A 21,699-nucleotide genomic window follows, 5' to 3' on the forward strand; every position below is an offset into this window, starting at 1 on the left:
TGTCCACAATTTTGCATAAAGTGTCTACCTATCACGGGGTGCCTTTTGGTAAGCTGTCATTCAGCCTGGAAAAAGACAAGAAGACTTTAGCCTACTACTAAGGTGAATGGTGTGGGGCTAAATAGGAAGAGCTTGTAAGGGATTTTGTGCACTTGTATACTTTTAGTAATTTAAAGGGAGAACCATGGACTCTGCTCTCACCAGGAAACAAAAAGAATGAACCCACTCATCACAGTCACTACAGAAGAGATTGCGCTCCGATACATCAACAATGCCTTCAGCTGGATTGAGGATTTCAGATAAGTTTTCAAGGTTTAGGAATTGCTGAGAAAACACACTTGCTTTGCATTAGCCATGCCCAAGACGTTAGGATCAACAGTTCTTTACAGAAGTGGAGCTTCACCGGGGGCACCTGCCATGTTTTTATTTATGAGCGCGTGCATTTCTGTGATGTTAATTTTTAATTGACAAAGAGTTTCGGCATCCCGCCCTAATCATGTCAATTTTGGAACACTGACACCTGGTCTATCCCGCAAAGCAACACACCAGGTATGTTAGTCCTCTTTATACATGTTCATTTATAGGCCTGGTTTTACCACACTTGCCATTTTTGCAGGATGTCTCCAGCACTCAAAATGGGTAAAATACCAACTGATGGTGAAAACTGTCAAGGACGCATATGTTTAGCAACACACTGCAATGGCGATAAAAAAAACAGCCATTTCAAAAGGAAGTCCTCTTTCTATGTGCACGAATGAACTCATACTTAACAGGGGACCAGTTGTCAGTGTTCCAAAATTGACATGGTTAAGGGGGGATGCCGAAACTTGTTGTCAATAATAAATTATCATGATACAGCCCGTTGAGTCCTCCGTTTGCTCTGTTGCGGAGTGTTGGTGAAATTTTTACGAGTGAGTACCACAAACTCACTAAGGAGGCACACGTTCAAGTGTTCGGCAGGAGGTTTGTGGAATTGGTGGTAATGGATTTTTCAAACTGCCAGAACCGCCGTAACTGCATTTGGATTGTGGAGCCCACCTTGCTTAAGGGACATTACTAAATGGAGTGATGCCTGCCACTGAGATCGGCACCTTTGGTAACGTGACTAACTGGCAAGTGCGGTAAAGCGAGGGTGTATGAATGAACACTGTTAATGCATAAAGAGGACTAACATACTTGGTGTGTTGTTTTGCAGGATGTGTCCAGGGCCCAACTTAACTATCCAGGTCACATATGTTTGGCAACACACTGCAATGGCAATAAAAAAAACAGCCATTTCAAAAGGAAGTCCTCTTTTTTTGTGCACGAATGAACTTGTACTTAACGGGGACCAATTGTCAGTGTTCCAAGATTGACATGATGATGGCTGGATGCCAAAACGCGTCGTCAATAAAAAGTGATTAAATGTGTGGCGTGTCATGTGATGCTCTACGTGCACTTTCGCCATTGAGAAAGGCAGTTCCTGCCGAAACGCGTCTGGCTGAAGAAATAAATCAATAACCGACTAACCTGTGAATGCTCTGTTCCTTTGGGATTTTGGTGATTAAGAAATGCATGGCGTGTCCACTGCCACGAGGGAGGCACCCATTCTATGGTGTTCGGCAGTAAGTGGCAATTGGTGGAATGAGAAAGTAACTGCCAGAACCGCCGCACCCCAGGAAGCGTGAATGCCGGCCAAAATGGGACAATACTAAATGTAGAGACAGACGCTACAAAGCTAGGGCCTCCTGGATATTTACACGGGAGGGCGTCAGCGGTAACAAAGGTAACAGAGGTTAAAGTGCAAGAAGATTGCTTCCGCGCAGAAATCAACATGACTAATGGCCGGCATAACAGAAACAAACGATTTGTGGGTCCAGTGCCTAGTATGGCTTAAAGAGCTACTGAAGCGTAAAAGCACTCACTAAGTCTGCTATCGGGACGTAATTAGAACTGTTCATCTTATACAGTGATGGCGTTATGCTGGTTTAAAACTTCATGGAGGCAGAGTGATTTGTATTTGCCATCCATGATACAACATCCAATAGGAATGCTTCAGTCCCTTTAAAAGTGAAATGTCATGTGATGCTCTACGTGCACTATTTCCATTGAGAAAGGCAGTTCCTGCCGAAACGCATCTGGCTGAAGAAATAAATCAATAACCGACTTACCTGTGAGTGCCTCGTTCCTTTGGGATTTTGGTGATTAATAAATGCGTGTCGTGTCCACTGCCACGAGGGAGGCACCCATTCTATGGTGTTCGGCAGTAAGTGGCAATTGGTGGAATATATATATATATATATATATTCCAATCGCCATTTACTCTCCAATTGAGGCACCACACATCAGCGTTTTTCAACCTTTATTCCTCAGGAGTGGCAGGGAAAACTGCAACTTCATCTCGCAAATGTAAAGACCAAACGCGTTTCAGGCTTCTTCAGCCCTTGTTCACTGGTGTCATCAGGAGGGAGAGTTTCACAGTTTCGCGCCATGTTTGTAGCGCTTAATATTCAATTGCGGCCGTAGTGGGCGTGGCTACATTGCACTCTGATCTCGGTAGTTCGTATTGCAAATGATGTGTCTCAATGTCTCCTTTCAAACTTATAATCCTATAGTAGGTATGCTGACAATGAAATCATCGTGTCCTCGCCAGTGTTCACCTGGAAATCGGTCTCGCTGTTCCACAAAAACACCGCTTTTCCGCTTCACACGGTGTCAGGAGCCGCTGCATCAGCGGCGGGGTGCCTCGCGACCCGAGTAGAGCCGCTACATATTCCAATCGCCATTTACTCTCCAATTGAGGCACCACACATCAGCGTTTTTGTCATTGTGGAACAGCGAGACCGATTTCCACATCATTTGCAATACGAACTACCGAGATCAGAGTGCAATGTAGCCACGCCCACTACGGCCACAATTGAATATTAAGCGCTACAAACATGGCGCGAAACTGTGAAACTCTCCCTCCTGATGACACCAGTGAACAAGGGCTGAAGAAGCCTGAAACGCGTTTGGTCTTTACATTTGCGAGATGAAGTTGCCGTTTTCCCTGCCACTCCTGAGGAATAAAGGTTGAAAAACGCTGATGTGTGGTGCCTCAATTGGAGAGTAAATGGCGATTGGAATGTGTAGCGGCTCTACTCGGGTCACGAGGCACCCCGCCGCTGATGCAGCGGCTCCTGACACCGTGTGAAGCGGAAAAGCGGTGTTTTTGTGGAACAGCGAGACCGATTTCCAGGTGAACACTGGCGAGGACACAATGATTTCATTGTCAGCATACCTACTATAGGATTATAAGTTTGAAAGGAGACATTGAGACACATCATTTGCAATACGAACTACCGAGACCAGAGTGCAATGTAGCCACGCCCACTACGGCCGCAATTGAATATTAAGCGCTACAAACATGGCGCGAAACTGTGAAACTCTCCCTCCTGATGACACCAGTGAACAAGGGCTGAAGAAGCCTGAAACGCGTTTGGTCTTTACATTTGCGAGATGAAGTTGCCGTTTTCCCTGCCACTCCTGAGGAATAAAGGTTGAAAAACGCTGATGTGTATATATTCACAGTAAAAACCATAGGTTTCAGGCACGTTATAGTTAGGAATTAGCATTAAAAAAAAACCTCAGAAATTCACTGAAAAAAACATAGGTTTCAGGGGTGTTATAGTTAGCAGGACTTTTCACTTGTACAAAACCATTGAAATTCCCCCGTTATAGTTAGTTCAGCTAACTATAACTCGCGCGCCCGCAATGCACTGCTGATGACGTCACATATTACATCACTCATGACATGGTCAGTGACATCACTCATGACATCACTGATGACATCTCAAATGACATCACTGATGACATCACTGATGACATCATTCAGTGAATGTCTGTTTTTTAGAAAATTAAATATGTTTTATATATGTATATGTCAAGGTCGCTGGAAGAATAAATGGGTATATAAGTGTCTAAATGGATGATTTGTTTTTGAAAAATTGATTGTGTAACTGACTGATTAAGTGTATCACAGTGAATACATGGCTTAGTGAGTAATGTTTAAATATGTAAATATCTGTATCAGTCTCTCACTTTGTGTATAAGTGGCTGCATGGGTTGGTGAGTAGCTACATGGGTGTCTATATAGGTTATTAGTTGGTTTTTTGAGTATCAGTCTGAGTGTCTGCATGGTTCGGTGGGGGGTATTACGTAGTGCATAGGTGCATGAATGAGTGACTCACTCTTTGTATGTGTTGAAGACAGCATGTGTGCAGGACTGTATGGGTGGATGAGTGTGTGTATGGGTGTGTTAGTGAGTGAATGACTGTCTCAATAGTGTCTTTATGAGTAACTACATATGTTTTAAACTAGTATATGTGACTATTGGTGTATATAAGTGAGTATATGTGAGAGTGAGAGATTGAAAGAGTTCCTGTATGAATAAGTATGTGTTTCTATAAGTGATTGTTTAAAAGACTAAGTATGTGTAAGTTTCCGTAGAAGTAAGTGTGGTGGTGTGTGTATAACTGTATATGCAAATAAATGTATGTTTATGATTCTTTATTAGCATGAGTGACAATGTGTGTGAGTAACTCTATGGATGAGTGGCATTTTGTAACAGGATGTATAGGTGTATGAGTACATATGATGAGTGAATACATGTATGAGTGACTGTATAGGACTGTTGGTGAATGAGTGGATGTGTATGTGGATCTTAGAATTACTGAAGAAGTTGTTGTAACTGGTATTGGTATGTCCATTGTTTTGAAAAGTTTAGTCTCTATTTTTGAATGTGTGTATCAAAGGTTATATTAGGGTGAGAGGAGGTCTGCCACTCTATCACAAGGATGATGCCATCAGTGATGTCATCAGTGATGTCATTTGAGATGTCATCAGTGATGTCACGAGTGATGTCACTGACCATGTCATGTGTGATGTAATATGTGACGTCATCAGCAGTGCATTGCGGGCGCGCGAGTTATAGTTAGCTGAACTAACTATAACGGGGGAATTTCAATGGTTTTGTACAAGTGAAAAGTCCAGCTAACTATAACACCCCTGAAACCTATGGTTTTTTCAGTGAATTTCTGAGGTTTTTTAAATGCTAATTCCTAACTATAACATGCCTGAAACCTATGGTTTTTACTGTGAATTTCAAAGGTTTTTTAAATTCTAATTTCTAACTATGCCTACAGAGATAGGACATGTGAAGAAAGACAAAAAATGCACAGAAAGAAAAAAAAGAACTGCAGAAAGAAGCAACAGAAGTCCTCAAAGACGAAGAAAAGTGCAGGAAGAAGGATAATGTGCAGAAAGAACAAAAAGAAGAGCGGAAAGAAGCCTTGTTGCAAAATCATCCTGTACCCTCAACTTTTTCAGACGGATACTGGTGGTAACTGAGTCTGACTAACCAGTCCTAGAGCCAGTGCTATGTTAAAAGACACTTAGAATACAGTGAAAACACCTACATACACTAGGGAACATTATGCGTTGGGGTCCCCCTGTGATTAGCATGACCTCCTCTGTAAGCCCCTAGTATATAATAGGGCAGGGGGATTAAAACTACCTCTTAAAACAGGCCACAGGGCGTTTTTGCACACGTTAACTCAGGCCCCGTCCCCTCCCTTCACCACTGTGTAAACACTCCCTGTGTCCGTTTTTAGTTGGGAGATTGAGTTCATTTGACTCCTGAGGGTAACTAGGGTCCAACTAGCCCACTAGGTACCTCCAGTAAGTGCCACAGAGCTGCGTTGCAGAGAGGTGTAAAAAGTGGCACGGCCTGGACCACCTCTCTGCAATGCAGCTGAGTGGCGCTTACTGGAAGCACTTGGTGGGCTAGTTAGCCCCCAGGGGCCCTCAGTATTGAAGGAAAATTATATCCCCAATTTAAAACGTGCCATAGTGCGTGTTTGCACACGTCACCTCAGGCCCCGTCCCCTCCCTTCACCACTGTGTAAACGTGCCCTGTGGCTGTTCTAAGTTGAGAGTTTAAGTCCCCTTGAATCCTAAGTGTCCCTAGGGTCAAACTAGACCACTAGGTACCTCCAGTAAGCGCCACAGAGCTGTGTGGCGGCAGAGAGGTGTAAAAAAGGGCTTGGCCTCAGAACGATGCCAGTCTTTTATTTACTTTAATTTTTTAAGAAGGGGGGCTGTGTGGTTCCCCTTCTTATTCTAATGGATTGGCCCTGATGACCCCATCCCCCAGGGCCTGTCTCCTAATTATATTTTTTTGACCCCAATCCCCAGGGCCGGCCACTGTTTTTTATTATTTTTAAAAAATATATATTTATAGACACACCTAGGACATGCTGGACAAACCGTACATACATATCACCATGACGATTTGCGTGATATTCATTAAAAGGCGACTATGCATACAATGAATCCACGTGGAATGTATTTACACCACTAGTGAAGCTCTGACATGTCTGATGCCCTACCGTGCCTAATCCCGGTAGACACCCTTGTCGTTTATTTATACAAACATGGGTAGCTATTGACGGGCACATTTAATACACATGCACACCAAGCCATTCAAAGGGGATTCGACAAAAATTCGACCAAAACTATGCAAGAAACCCCCCTCACGGTTAATAAAACACACATCCACTGCCAGATGTGTAATACTTTTTATTTTACTCACTGGAAAGGGGACGAACATCACTTGAGAGTCACAGCGCGCTCCTGGCAGAGCCCAATGCTGTGTTACACCCACCATTGCCTGCTGAGTGCCACACACCTCTATGTTGTATTCCACTAGCTAGTGCATATGCTTTGACACTCTCTAGCCCATGTGCACTGTAACACCACCCCGTGAATATGTCCTGCCACACTTGTCTTCGCACGGGTTATATTGCCCCATCTAACGTGCCTTCCTCGATGCCTATGTTATAACGCACAGTGCTATGCCATACATATTACAATCTGGGATCCATATCTTTGTCACAGTGCATATGCAACGTTACACTCCCCAGCACATATTTTATATTACAACTTTAGAGACTAGTTAGGTTACACAACACTGCCCTGTGCATATTACACTCCAAGGCGCATATCGCATAGCACGCGCTAGTGCCTGTGCTATCTTGCGCTCTCCAATGAATCTGTCATTGCGCACAATGTATTGCATATTATATTTCACGCCCGGTTCATCTTATATCACACTTTTTGGTGCATAGTTTATACCATACACTATATCTAGTTTTCATTTTCAATCGTGCTCTCAGGACTATGTTCTATATAACACTGTGTTCACCTACCCTTTTCATGGGCATTACATTTTGCGATAGGTGGTGGAGGGTCAGGGGATGTTTCTGCCAAGTGAGCCCGGAATCACAGTCACAAATGTCCTCTTCTTCCTGAATAAAAGTGAGATTATGCTGCATACTTGTTTATATTTTAAGTAGTTCGCACAGACACATGTTTTAAAAACAATAAAGTTCGTAATACCCACCTTCTCTGAACAGTTAGCTTGCTGCCCCATCCCCCTCCTCCCTATCCTCTGTTGTGTGAATCCATGGACTAGCCTCCTCCCTCCTGCCATGCATGGTCTGATGTGCTGCCACTGCCCTCAATTTAGTATGATGTACCAGTCCACTCCTCCTGCCCTCCATTGCCCAATTCTATGCCCCATCATTGACCTCCTGCTTAAACTCTGTGCTTAGCTTGCTGCCCCTATTCTCCTTCCCCCTGCCCTCCGATGTCTTTGTGTATGCCCCTGCTCCATTCTTTTTGCCCACCATGTTCCATGGACCTGCCACTCCTATCTACTCTGAGTGTTCTGTTGAGCTGCCACTCCCCTCCCACCTGCCTAGCATTGTCAGATGACTGTAACCTGTCCCTGCCACCTCTACCCTGCCTGTCCACATGCCATGCCCCTATCCTCTTCCTCCTGTCCTACATGGTCCATTGTACTGCCACACCCTTCTGCCCTCCCTGGTCTGTTGTGCTGCAACTGCTCCTCCTGCCTGCCCCGTGCGGTCTGTTGTGAGGCCCCTTCCCCTGAACTTTCTTGTCTGTGCACAGGTCCTGACCCTCCCTTCGATCCTCCATCGTCCTTTGTGCATGCCCCTGCACCCTACTTCTTGCCCATCATAGCCATTGCGCTACCACTAACCCTCCCAGTTGCCATGCATGGTCTTCTGTGCTGCCATGGCCCCTCCCACCTTCCCTGTGTGGTCAGTTAGCTGCCCCTGAACCCCTCCCACCTTCCCTCCATGGTCTGTGTGTATGCCATCACAGTCTCACTGTTGCTCTTCATGGTGTGTCTTGCTTCTAGTGCCCACCCTGCCTGACCTCCATGGCTATCTTGCTGCTCCTGCCCTGCCCCCTTGCCCCCAGCCCTCTGTTTACATGTGCAAACCCCTACTCACTCCCTCCTGGCTTGTCTGTTCCATTGTAATGCCCCTGATCCATCCCTCCTGCCCTTTGTGGTCTGTTATGCTGTAGCTTTCTCTCCTGTCTGTCCATTATGGTCCTGCCTCTTGCCCCTCCGTTCTCTGTTGTCCATGTGCATGGTCCTGTCCCCTCCCTCTTGCTTTCTATGGATTGTTGTGCTGCACTCCCGTCCCGCATGCCCTGTGTGGTGCATTGTGCTGCTGCAAACCCTGATGCCTGCCCTGCAGGGTCAGTTTGGTGCACCTCTCCATGTCCCTCCTGTCCTCTGTTATCCAAGTCCATGTCCCTACCCCATTTCCTTCCATGATCCAATGTACCATACTTGCGAACATTTTGAACTTGGTAAGAGGGAGATTTTGAAAAAAAACTGGGGTATTGATTTTCCCCTTTGAGTTACATTGAAAAAGAGGAGATTGTAGACAGGAGATAGATAAAATAAACCCCATTTGAGCTTAAAAACATTGGACGTTTCCTGGCTGAATCGGGTCTGTTGGCATGTATGGTTGTACTACCATTGCCTCTTCCTTCTGCCCACAATGGTCTATTACATTGCCACAGCCTCTCTTGCAAGTCCTGTATTGTTGGTTTGTTGCCCCTGCCCCCCTTTCCACTGCCCTCCATAGTCTGTTGTGCTGCCACGGCCCTTCCTGCCTGCTCAGTGTGGTTAAATTGTTGCCTTTGCACCCTCCTACCTGTCTTCAATTTTAAGAGTCCGTGCCCCTGGCCTCTGCCTCTCAACAGTATCCTAATGAACAACTAGATTGCTAACATTCTATATTTATTACAAAAGTGTGGAACGCCTGACGTCATCTTGATGTAATCAAAACTGTAATACCTAGAGCATTTCCTTTAGAAATTACATATATGAGAGGGTCTTATTGGCATCAAAATTATGGTTAGTGCTCTAAAAGACTAAAATGATGACATATTTTCTGAGTTTTCAAATAGCGAGAAAGCACTTTTAAATTATTTGTTACCTTCATGTTTTTTTATCCAGTTGACCACTTGATTAAATGTTGCACTTAGGGGAGAGGATGTGGTGTTACTTCCAGAACTGCAGACTTTGCCACTGGGGAACCAGGTTGGAGTTTCTGCTTCAGCTCGACATTCTGTGATTCTGGTCAAATCACTTAGTCTCCCCATGTCTACAACCAAAATGAATTTGTTCTTGTGTGATGTAACCAATGCTCATGTAAAGCACTCCAATACCTGACAAGTCTGCACTATATAACACTGCAAAAACACAAAATAAGAAGTGTTTTGCACACTTCTGTCATTGGGCTATATTTGGGCTACATCTGGGTGATTTTGGGCTACATTTGGGCTCTTTTGTCTCCGGTGGCCATCTTGGGAGATTTATTTGTTATGAAGTTTCCTAATTTCCTCATGTACTGCAGTCTCCTCAGTAGGAAATGCTTTCAGTTTTTTACTTTGATTCCATCATGAAGGTATTCAGATATGTCACACATTTGCCATAAATTCTGAATGTTAGCACTCTAGTTCCTCATTAGATCACTGTAGTAAAACTACTGTTCACCATGGAAGTCTGCTCCTGGAATTAAAAGTGCATGTTTCAGTCTGCATGTCAGAATTTTTTTATGAAATAGAAGAGGATTTGAGAAGTCACTCAAAATGTGCCCTCATTTTCTTTCTTCAGCATTAATCATAATTTCTATGGCAAAATGAACCCCCTCATTGTGTTCCTTCTTAAATTAAATGTTTTAACTGTTACCAGTTTATTCCAATCAAGATGGCTTCAGGTGTGCCATACTTTTGTCATAATGAAGACAGTAAGCGCTCTAGTTGTTTTTAAGAATACTCTGGGACATTCTGTCATTGGGCTATACTTGGGCTACATCTGGGTGATATTTGGGCTACATTTGGGCTCTTTTGTCTCTGGTGGCCATCTTGGCAGACTTATTTGTTATGAAGTTTCCTAATTTCCTCATTTACTGCAGTCTCCTCAGTAGGAAATACTTTCAGTTTTTTACTTTGATTCCAAAGGCATTCAGATGTGTCACACATTTGCCATAAATTCAGAATGTTAGCACTCTTTTTGCTCATTAGATCACTGTAGTAAAGCTACTGCTCACCAGGGAAAACTGCTGCTGGTATTGAAAGTGCATGTTTCAGTCTGCATGTCAGAATGTTTTTATGAAATAGAAGAGGATTTGAGAAGTCACTCAAAATGTGCCCTAATTTTTCTTTCTACAGCACTAATCATACTTTTTATGGAAAAATGAACCCCCTCATTTTGTTCCTTTTTAAATTAAATGTTTTAAGAGTTACCACTTTAATCCAAGCAAGATGGCTTCAGGTGTGCCATACGTTTATCATAAGTAGGACTGTTAGCGCTCTAGTTGTTCTTTGGAACACTCTGGGAAGCTGCAGTAGAACACAAAGGAATCAACTGACAGTCTCTGCCCTTGTTGGATGTACATGTTTTACTGAGAATGTCAGACTTCATTCTCACATGACTGAGAAAGATAATGTGAATTTACAGAAAATAAGCTCTCAGTTTAGCTTATAGATCACCTTCCAAACCTCTGTGGGAAAAGCATGAGAAAATATTTTTCTCTCAATCATGATATCCCAGCAGAAGGCTTTTTCACATGGTGAAATCACCTTAGAACATACCACAATTCCTAAAATGAGTATGGTACCATCAACAAATGATTTATAATGTAACTAAAGTCTTAAAACCTTCTATTAACTGCAATGCTTTTTAATGAGGTGCTATCATGTATATTGGTCCCAAGATGGCTGCCAACACTTCTTGGATGAAGTGCTGACAGCCAATCAGATCTCAGGATGAGATGTGTGGTTAGGCTCCGCCCACATATATATATGATTTTACTTTTGATTTTCTCAGGAACTACTGAACAGATTGACACCAGATCTGCAAAAGGCACATCCCTGACCTGAGGACTACCTCTCTGCCAAATTTCAAGTAATTCTGTTCAGCCGTTCGGGCTGTACCTTGGACTAAAGGTCCCTATGGAAAATTGCATGGGGAAAACGTGTTTTGGGACCCCCTTTTTTCTCAGCTTCCGCTTGACGAATCCCCCCGAGACTTTCAGGGTAGGAGCGGAGCGGAGCGCCCCACCTATTTTGAAAATCTCGCGAGGATTCGTCAACCGGCGCCAAAGTTATTCCAAATAGAATGTTGCGGATTTCCTATGGAAACACGGTCCTAACTATAACTATCTACTGGCGACCGCCAGTAGATAATATATATATTCACAGAAAAAACCATAGGTTTCCGGGGTGTTATAGTTAGCTGGACATTTCACTCGTACAAAACCATAGAAATTCCCCCGTTATAGTTAGTTCAGCTAACTATAACTCGCGCCCCCGCAATGCACTGCTGATGATGTCACATATTACATCACTCATGCCATGGTCAGTGACATCACTGATGACATCACTGATGACATCTCAAATGACATCACTGATGACATCACTGATGACATCATCCAGTGTCTGTGTGTTTCTGTAAAGTTTAAATATGTTTATTATATATATGGAAAGGCATATTGAAGAATGAGTGGGTGTATAAGTGTGTGAATGGATGATTTTGTTGGTGCGTGACTGACTCTATAAGTGAGTGATTAAACGTATCCTACTGAGTGCATGGGTTAGTGACTAAACTGTGTGAATGTCTGTATCGGTCTGCCTGTTGGTGTGTAAGCGGCTGCATGGGTTTGCAAATAGCTACATGAGTGTCTATATGGGTTATAGATTGGTTGACTGAGTATCTGTATGGGTGCCTGAGTGTTTCTGTGGGTGGGGTGTGTGTGACTCTGTGCATAGATGTGTGACTGGGTGATTCACTGGGTGCATGGTTTCAAGAGTTCATCTGTGATGGACTGTATGGGTGAGTGAGTGTGTGTATGGTTGTGTTAGTGAGTGAATGTTTATTTCAGTGGAACATGTGTGAGTAGCTACATGTATGAAAGGCAGTATATATGTGTGTTGGAGTACATAAATGGCTATAAGTGAGAGTGTGTGATTGTGAGAGTGGCTGTATGGATGAGTGTGTGCTTGTATCATTGATTGTATAAGAGCGTAAGAATGTGCTAGTATTTGTAGGAGTAATTGAGCTGGTGTGTGTATATAACTGTATAGGTGAGTAAATGGCAGTGTGATTAATTATTTGCATGACTGGTTAGGTGTGTGAGTACCTCTGTGGATGAGTGGCGGTGTGTGAGTGTCTATATAGGTGTATGAGTGCATATGATAGTCCTGTACTGAGTGACCATAAGTATGAGTGACTGTACGGGTGAGTGAGTGGATGGGTGTGTAGACCTAAGAATCAGTAAGTGGGTATGTAGTTATTGGTGTTGGAGTGTCTATGGTTTTGAGAAGAATGGCAGTCTGTAATGTAGAGTGGGTGTATCAAAGGTTATATTAGGGTGTGAGAATATGCATCAAATTATCACATGGATGACGTCATCAGTGATGTCATTTGTGATGTCATCAGTGATGTCACTGACCATGTCATGAGTGATGTAATATGTGACGTTATCAGCAGTGCATTGCGGGGGCGCGAGTTATAGTTAGCTGAACTAACTATAACTGGGGAATTTCTATGGTTTTGTACGAGTGAAATGTCCAGCTAACTATAACATCCCTGAAACCTATGGTTTTTCTGTGAATTTCTAAGGTTTTTTAAATGCTAATTCCTAACTATAACGTGCCTAAAACCTATGGAATTTTAAGTGAATTTCAAAGGTTTTTTAAAGGCTAATTTCTAACTATGCCTACAGAGATAGGACATGCGAAGAAAGAAGAAAAAACACACAGAAAGAAGAAAAAGAAATGCAGAAAGAAGCTACAGAAGTCCTCAAAGACAAAGAAAAGTGCCGGAAGAAGGAAGACGTGCAGAAAAAACAAACAGAGGAGGAGAAAGAGTCTTTGTTTCAAAATCATCCTGTACCCTCAACTTTTTCAGATGGGTACTTTTGGTAACTGACTCTGACTAACCAGTCCTAGAGCCAGCGCTATGCTAAAAGACACTTACAATACAGTTAAAACACCTACATACACTAGGGAACACTATGCGTTGGAGTACCCCTGTTATTAGCATGACCTCCTCTGTAAGCCCTTAGTATATAATAGGGCAGGGGTATTAAAACTACCTCTTAAAACGCGTCACAGGACGCGTTTGCACACTGGTGAAGGGGGGGGCTGAGCTGACGTGTGCAAACACGCCCTATGGCCCTTTTAATTGTGGGGATGAAGTCCCCTTGAATCCTGAATGTCCCTTGGATACAACTAGCCCATCAGGTATCTCTAGTTAGCACCACAGAGCTGCCTTGCAGAGAAAATGGGCACAACCTGGACCACCTCTCTGCAACGCAGCACAGTGGTACTTACTGGAAGCACCTGGTGGACTAGTTGGCCCCCATGGGCCCTCAGGATTGAAGGGGAATTATTTCCCCAACTTAAAATGTGCCGCTGGGCGTGTTTGCACACGACACCTCAGGGCCCGTCCCCTCCCGTCACCACTGTGTAAACCCGCCCTGTGGCCGTTGTAAGTTGAGAGATTAAGTCCCCTTGAATCCTAAGGGTCCCTAGGGTCAAACTACCCCACTAGGTACCTCCAGTAAGTGCCACAGACCTGTGTTCCAGAGAGGTGTAAAAAGGGGCGTGGTCTCTGAACACCTGTCTGCAACGCAGCTCCCTGGCGCATACTGGAGATACCTGTTGGGCTAGTTGGCCCTCAGGGACCCTCAGTATTAAAAGAGAGTTAATCCCCCAACTTAAAACGCGCCACGGGGCGCGTTTGCACAGTGGTGAAGAAAGGAGGCGTGGCCTGAAGTGACATGTCTGCAAACACACCCTGTGGCGCGGTTTAAGTTGGGGAATTAATTCCTCCTCAATCCTGAGGGTCCCTGGGGGCCAACTAGCCCACCATGTACCTCCAGTATGCGCCAGAGAGCTGCCTTGCAGAGAGGTGTTCAGAGGCCACACCCCTTTTAACAACACTCTGCAACGCAGCTCCGTGGCGTGTTTCTACCCTGCCCCCTTTTTGTGTTCTGCGCATTTTTTCTTCTCTTTTCTTGTGCCTTGGTCCTACCGAGGCACAAGATGGCTGCCAACACTTCCTGGTTTGTAGTGTTGACAGCCAATTAGCATACAGCTCGTGCTCGGCAGGGTGCGTGGATCCACCGCGCCCATAGATATACCTATGATTTTACTTTTGATTTTCTCAGGAACTACTGAATGGATTTACACCATTTAAGCAAAAGGCACAAGTGTGAACCAAGGGCTACCTTTTTACCAAATGTGGTGTAATTCCGTTCAGCAGTTCGGGCTGTAGCTGCGACTAATGGTCCCTATGGAAAATTGCATTTTTCTCAGCCCCTGCTTAACGAATCACCCTGAGACTTTCAGGATAGGAGCGGGCCGGAGCAGGCCACGAGTTTTGAGATGTTCGCTAAGATTCGTCAACCGGCGAAAAAGTTATTCCAAATAGAATGTTGCGATTTCCTATGGATAACAGGTCCTAACTATAACTACCTACTGGCAACCGCCAGTAGGTAATATATATATATATATATATATATATATATATATATACATATATATATGCTGCAAACTCGGTCTCCGGCTTCCACGTTTCAGGGAACAGATGAAACAGACCCAGATGTCAGTGCAAGTATTATTTATTTTTCACCCAGCACTGCCGCCATAACGCGTTTCGGCCTTCAAGAGGCCTTGATCACCAAGAAGTATTTTAGAATGAATGGGTGTATGAGTGTCTGTATGGATGATTCAGTGGCTGCGTGACTGACTGTATAAGTGAGTGATTATACGTGTCTCAGTGAATGTATGGTGGGATGACTAAGCTTTGTGATTGTCTGTATCAGTCTGTCAGTTGATGTGTAAGTGGCTGAATGGGTTGTTGAGTAGATACATGAGTGTCTACATGGGTTATTGATTGGTTGTCTGAGTACCTGTATGGGTGCCTGACTGTCTGTGTGGGTGGGTGAGGCCGGGTGTGTGTGACTCCCTGCATGGATGTGTGAGTTGGTGAATCACTGAGTGTATGGATTCATGAGCGCATCTGTGAGTGGCTATTTGGGTGAGTGAGTGTTTGTTGCTGAGTCGGTGAGTAAATGGATATCTCAGTGGTATATAGGTGAGTAACTGCATTCGTGAAAGGCATTACATGTGAGTGTTGGAGTATATAAGTGACTGTATGTGAGAGAGATTGATTGTGAGAGTGGCTGTATGGCGAGTGTGTACTTGTGTCAGTGATCGTATAAGAGGGTAAATATGTGCTAGCATCTGTATGAATAAGTGAGGTGGTGTATGTATTACTGTATAGGTGAGTAAATGGCAGTGTGATTAACTCTTTGGGTGTCTGACTAGGTGTGTGAGTAACTCTATAGGTGAGTGGCAGTCTGTATGGGTGTATGAGTGCACATATCAGTGGCTGTATTGTGAGTGACTGCGTGTATGCATGGCTGTATGGGTGAGTGAGTGGATGTGTGTGTAGACCTATGAATCAGTGAGTGGGTATGTACTAACTGGTATTGGTGTGTCTATGGTTTTGAGGATGGTAGTCTGAATTTTGGTGTGGGTGTATAAAAGGTTATTTTAGGGTGTGAGTAGGTGAATCAGAGATTATGTGGATGATATTAATCCATAACTTGGGTTACTGTTCCTAATGAGACATGAATAATCTCCCGAAAGAAGGTAAGTAGAGAGATAAGTTTCTAGGTTATTTTTACTCAACATGAGACAGTCACAAGTTGTGTCTCTTGTTGCCCTCACTTCCCTGGAGATGTCATGCTTCATCATTGGGCGTTGCTCCTTGTAGGGCCGGTGCTGCAGTGCCCTACTTGTCCCCCAAAGGGTCTCTTTAGCGGAGATCTTTTTATTTCGCCGTATGATGAGGGAGGGTGTGAGTCTTAAGAAGGGTTGTGAAACGTGAGTGTGTGAATGAGTATTAAAACTGGCTAGGGGATGCCATAAATATTTTTTAATGTGTTAGTTCCCCTGTCATAGTACACAAAAACATAGGTTGTTTTTACCAGTGGGGTAATACTCTCCTCTAGTAACTAAAATGTCGACATGTTTCGCGCTTTACAGTGGTCAAAACGATCCTTGGCGATTCATCAGGACCACAAGAATTGTTTATAAGTGTAAGATTTATTTTATTTATTTATTTGAAAAATGTTATAAAGTGCTGGCTAGACCCGGAGGTATCAGAGAGCTTTAAAGGAGGATAATGGTTACAAAAGAACAGTGTTACATAGTTACAGTAGTTTCTAGAGCATAACATAGCATAAAGAAAGACAGTGTTAAATAAATAACATCAGTTGGTAGTGCAAAAAATAACATAGATGTCAAGTCCTGAGAAGCACAGATGGTAGAAGGGGAGAAGCCAGGGGGTATGAACAAGTATTTAGTCAAGGAAGACCGGTCATGGCAAAGAGAACATCCGTGGATACCAACAAAGAGTAAGTAAGTCAAACAAGACTGGAGGCTCAGAGGGGGTCAACAAAGGCCGAATGTTCAATCTGGAGGTAAAGGGCGCTGACCTGTGGTAAGAAACAATCAGGGGGACCTTCGGATCCACAAAATGGAGGAACCAGGACAATGACCCCATAAACTGCGAACACAAGTGTGCAAGATTGGAGGTAGACAGAAATGGGAATAAAAAGTCAGCATTAAAAAAATTTAAAGAAACTACCCTAAAAGCGGAGCTGAATAGGGAAGGCAGCAGTCGGTTTGGGAGGGAGGAAAGGTAGAGGGTCACAGATCACTCTTGGGGTCCTCCAGATCAGGGAAGTCAGCACAGGCGTCAGGGCAGCCATCCCGGAAGAAGAAAGCAGTTGCTGAGCCAGGAGGGTGAGCAAATAAAAAAAAAAAGGAAAGCGGGCTCAATGGTACAGTACAGCAGCGTCATGAAGTAATCTTTGCTGCGTTCAGATCGATTCTCGTTCCTGCGCAGCGGGACCCCAGGAAACCGCATCTCAGGTCCGGAAAGTCAGGCGATGGTCGGAGGAGAGAGAGACCCTCCGCCATATCCCCAGCAGCCACCCAGGAAGAAAGAAGATCCACTTTTCCCTGGTATCTCAACAGGGAGGCATGGAAAGAAAGCAACACCGTGGAGAAGACAATGAGAGCTAGGACCGAAGTCTGGCTGGGTAGGTTATCGCTGAGGCGATGAAACCAGAGCCAATCTCCCCTATAGCCGATCTAACAGCTCCACCGGACATCAGCGAAGATAGCTCAGTCTCCGCGGTTGGGACATCCATCAAACCTTCATCCAAAGATCTTGAGCCACAAACCAGGAGTTTGGAGAGACGAGGACCGCTGTTGAAACATGTAAAGGGGTCCGGGTAGGAGGTAGAAATCAGGGGATAGATGCCAAAAAGGCAATCCCTCGCTGGCATTCTGAGTAAGTTACCTCATTTGAAATAAGTGGTAGAGCAGTCCCCCTTGAGTTTTATTGAGGGTGGCACCAGCTCGTGATAAACACTGGTATTCCGACTTAGAGAACTATTATTTTTGTTCAATAGGCTTCATAAGCTATCACATGGCTGCCGCACCGTAACAGGGGTTTTTGCTGGATGCGCGAGTCTGCTACACCTACCCTCGCCCATGCGTGCCTAGATGTTGACTGAGAGGCTTGCCGGTGATGAGTACAGGCCCCAGCTAGGCCCGCAGGACACAAGGGTTCGCTCTCCTGCAATGGAATCTATAAGGAAGTTGGCACGGAAACTGCAAAGTACAAAGACAAGGTTTATTAACCCTTAAGGGTGGTCCTACAATCCATACAATACCCTTCAGTATTGCATAGAGTAGCACCAAGAACTTGCATACACGGTCCCCTTTTATACACAACAGAGGGGCTCATAAGTGGGAGGGCACGACATGAGACGAGGAATGTTACCTTTTATGGACATTTGCAATACAAGATCGATATGTGGGCGGAGCTGACATACTCCTTAAGCCCGCGAAAACATGGTCAAGCAAGGACTAACTGATAACAGATGTGGTCAAGTCTGGGCATGCGCCAGACGGACAAAGGAACTATTTATAGACTGTTACTAGGCAGATTACAAGAGCAACTAACACAAAGATAAGACTCTCCTCGTGTTGAGCACGTGAAGACATGACAATACAAAATGGAGTCCAGACTTCAGTCAACATAACAAAAGGAACATGTGTAAGGGAGGAGAATTCATGTCTTTAGTAAATGCTTAATCACATCGAAGTTGCAATTTACAACAGACGACCCTTTCAGCATTTACTGAAGACATCCGGCTTGTTAGAATAATCATCATATATATCAATTATCATCATCTCTTCTACTTCCTTAGCTAAACGTTTCTGATAAGTGACATTGGCAATAGCTTTCTTATCGGGGATACAAAATGATACATATACGGAACAGAGCAAAGGACCACATTGAATACAGATACAGCAAGAAAACAGAACTGCTATAATTATGCAGAGACCAGTCAAAACCTTCCAACCCCAAGCAGTGATCAATGCCCAAAACCATCCAGAAAAGGACCAAGTGCCGTTTTCTGTATGGATTTCAGCTGCAATTTTATGCAACCTGTTAATTGCATTGTAGACTGAGGGTGTGTGGTCAGGAATAAACACACAGCAACTACTTCCGATAATTTTACAAGCTCCACCTCGATCAGCTAACATAACATCTAACACCATACGATTCTGCAATGCAACAATTCTGGTAATCTGTATTTCTTCCGTAAGATTCCCAAGAGCAGCAGCGGTTTGGTTTGTCACAGCCTCTACCACTCGTGTTAATCTTCAAACTTTCCTACTATTTAGGGCAGCTCCAACGAAGAAAAACAATCCTAGATTGAAGTCGATGTACTGCTGTAAACTGGTGTCTGTCTGATCCACATCATCAATTGATAAAGTACGTTTATACCTATTTACAGTCACATTATTTAACAACTTTAAATCCTTATGATAGGATGCAGGTGCCAGAAATACAGGAGGTAACAAAAATGATACATAACATACTCCAGACCAACCGGCTGGCAAACGATAATAACCCTTAGTTCCACACACGAAGTACGTATTATGGGATGCTAAGAAAGTACTGTTATTCAATCCATCGATGTTTAATATGGTAATACAATCGCTAACACCGACGGGAATATAACCCACACTTTGGACACACAGGTCCGCTTGAGCTTGTGCCACTTGAATCACAAATTTATCTTTTCCCACAGTGTCTCTGGTGTTCGTAAAAACATATGGAATCGATTCATTGTCTGGTCGATACTCTTCCCATTCCCAAATTGTCCCATTCGCTTGCGGATATCCATCTTTATCCTGATGACATTCTTTATTGAGTCTGAAGAGTAATCGTCCCACTGTGGGTTTCCGAGTGGCAAAAAGCAAAGTGTACCATGCTCTACAAGAGCCATTATGAGAGAAAGGAAGAGGTATAAATGGCGTTCCTCCCTTCTTCTGATGAGCTGGCATCATACCACATATCCAACAGTTCGTAGCATTGGTGGCAACATGGGTATGATGTAACATCTGAATGAAAGTGTTATTCAAATAAGACTGACGATGCTTCAATTCTTGATACGGAAGGGTATAGAAATAGTGCTCCGCAGGCACTGGAGTGGTCAACACAAGCAACTTTCGGGCAGGAGTCACGTTCTCCACAAACCATGTGGTTATCCCAACAATAGTTACTGTGAGCATAAAACCTGTTGCACAGAGGATCTTCTTCTTCTCCATGTCAAAAATAGAAAATCAATATCTTCCTGAAACTAAAGGTTTGTCAGAACTCTTCCCCTTGGGCAGCGGTCGATTTCTTCACCAACGGGCCAAGACGGGTGTCACTACACTAATGCAGGGCTGATCCCCCCCCCTTGCCTCACTGGCTCTCCGTTTCACTAACCCAAGGGCCGTTCTGACAACATGTCCCGATACTGAAGGATTCACTTTCTTGGCCTCAGATGATATCGCCTTCCTCCAGGAGTCGCGTGGTCCGGAAAGAGCTCCTCAGCGTCATTCGATTCCACAGCACGGCCTTTCCTTGTGGTCAGAATCTCTCGTTGATCGGTCAGTACAGCGGGCTCCACCAATCCGGGCGGTACTTTGCGGCAGTGCAGGGAATGGATCCAATTCTTTCTGTCGGAAACTCGCACAGCCGTCCTTGTTGCCAGCAAGACTTGCTCAGGGCCCACCCATCTCGGCTCCAGGCTGTTCGTTCTGTCGAAGATTTTCAGCATGACATAGTCTCCAGGCCGGAGACTATGTCCTTCGCCGGTGGACCGATCAGGGAGCGCCTCCCGGACCTGTTGATGAATGGAAACCAAGTTATCCGTTAACTGTGCCAGATAATCATTCATCATTACACAAGGTACATCATACACAGTCTTAGGTTTTAGTGGACCCCAAATATTCATTGGACGTCCAAAGACAATCTCATACGGTGTAAGACCGATTCGAGAGTGCGGTACCGACCTAATTGACAACAATGCCAGCGGTAAAGCGTCTGGCCAAGTCAAAGACGTTGAAGCTTGAATTTTAGCGATCTTGAGCTTCAGTGTACCATTATACTTCTCGACTAGTCCTGCAGATTGAGGGTGGAATACTGCATGGAACTTCTGGGTGATGCCTAGACCCTTCAGAACATACTTTATAACGTCCGCTATAAAGTGGGGCCCGTTATCACTCCACAGAAGTCTACAAACGCCATATCGAGGGAAGAACTCCTTCAACAGCATCTTAGCGGTAGTCATTGCAGTATTGTCTTTCGTAGGGTAGGCCTCAACCCATTTGCTAAAGGCACACACCACTACTAGAACATACTTCAAATTGTTACAACGCTCCAGCTGGATGTAATCCATCTGTAACACCTCAAAGGGTGCAGTAGGCATTACGAATCCTCCTGCTGGGGTCCGAGTCCCCTTTCCTGGGTTGTACCGCAAGCAGATCATACAGGTCTGCACCACTCTCTTTGCCGTGCTAGCAATCTCTGGATGCTCCCAAACTTGGGTAAGCAATTTTACAATTGCGGAAGCTCCAACATGTGCTAGCCCATGTGCCATCTGAAGCATAGGTTGTACAAAAGCCGTGGGCAATTTCCATCGATCCATCTGCTTATTTCTCCAGCAACCCTCATCATCCAATTCTCCCTCACTGGACCATTGCTCCCGTTCTTTATCAGAAGCGGTCCTCTGTATTTCTCGCACTTCTTCCTTCGCATCATGCCATCTTTCTACTTGCGACTTTACTACATACATGGCAGTAGCACCGGGCTGCATCGCAGTCTCCCGCGCCACTCGGTCTGCTAACGCATTCCCTTCTCCA

Source organism: Triturus cristatus, chromosome 1_2 (assembly GCF_964204655.1).
Source record: "Triturus cristatus chromosome 1_2, aTriCri1.1, whole genome shotgun sequence".
Classification (NCBI taxonomy): domain Eukaryota; kingdom Metazoa; phylum Chordata; class Amphibia; order Caudata; family Salamandridae; genus Triturus; species Triturus cristatus.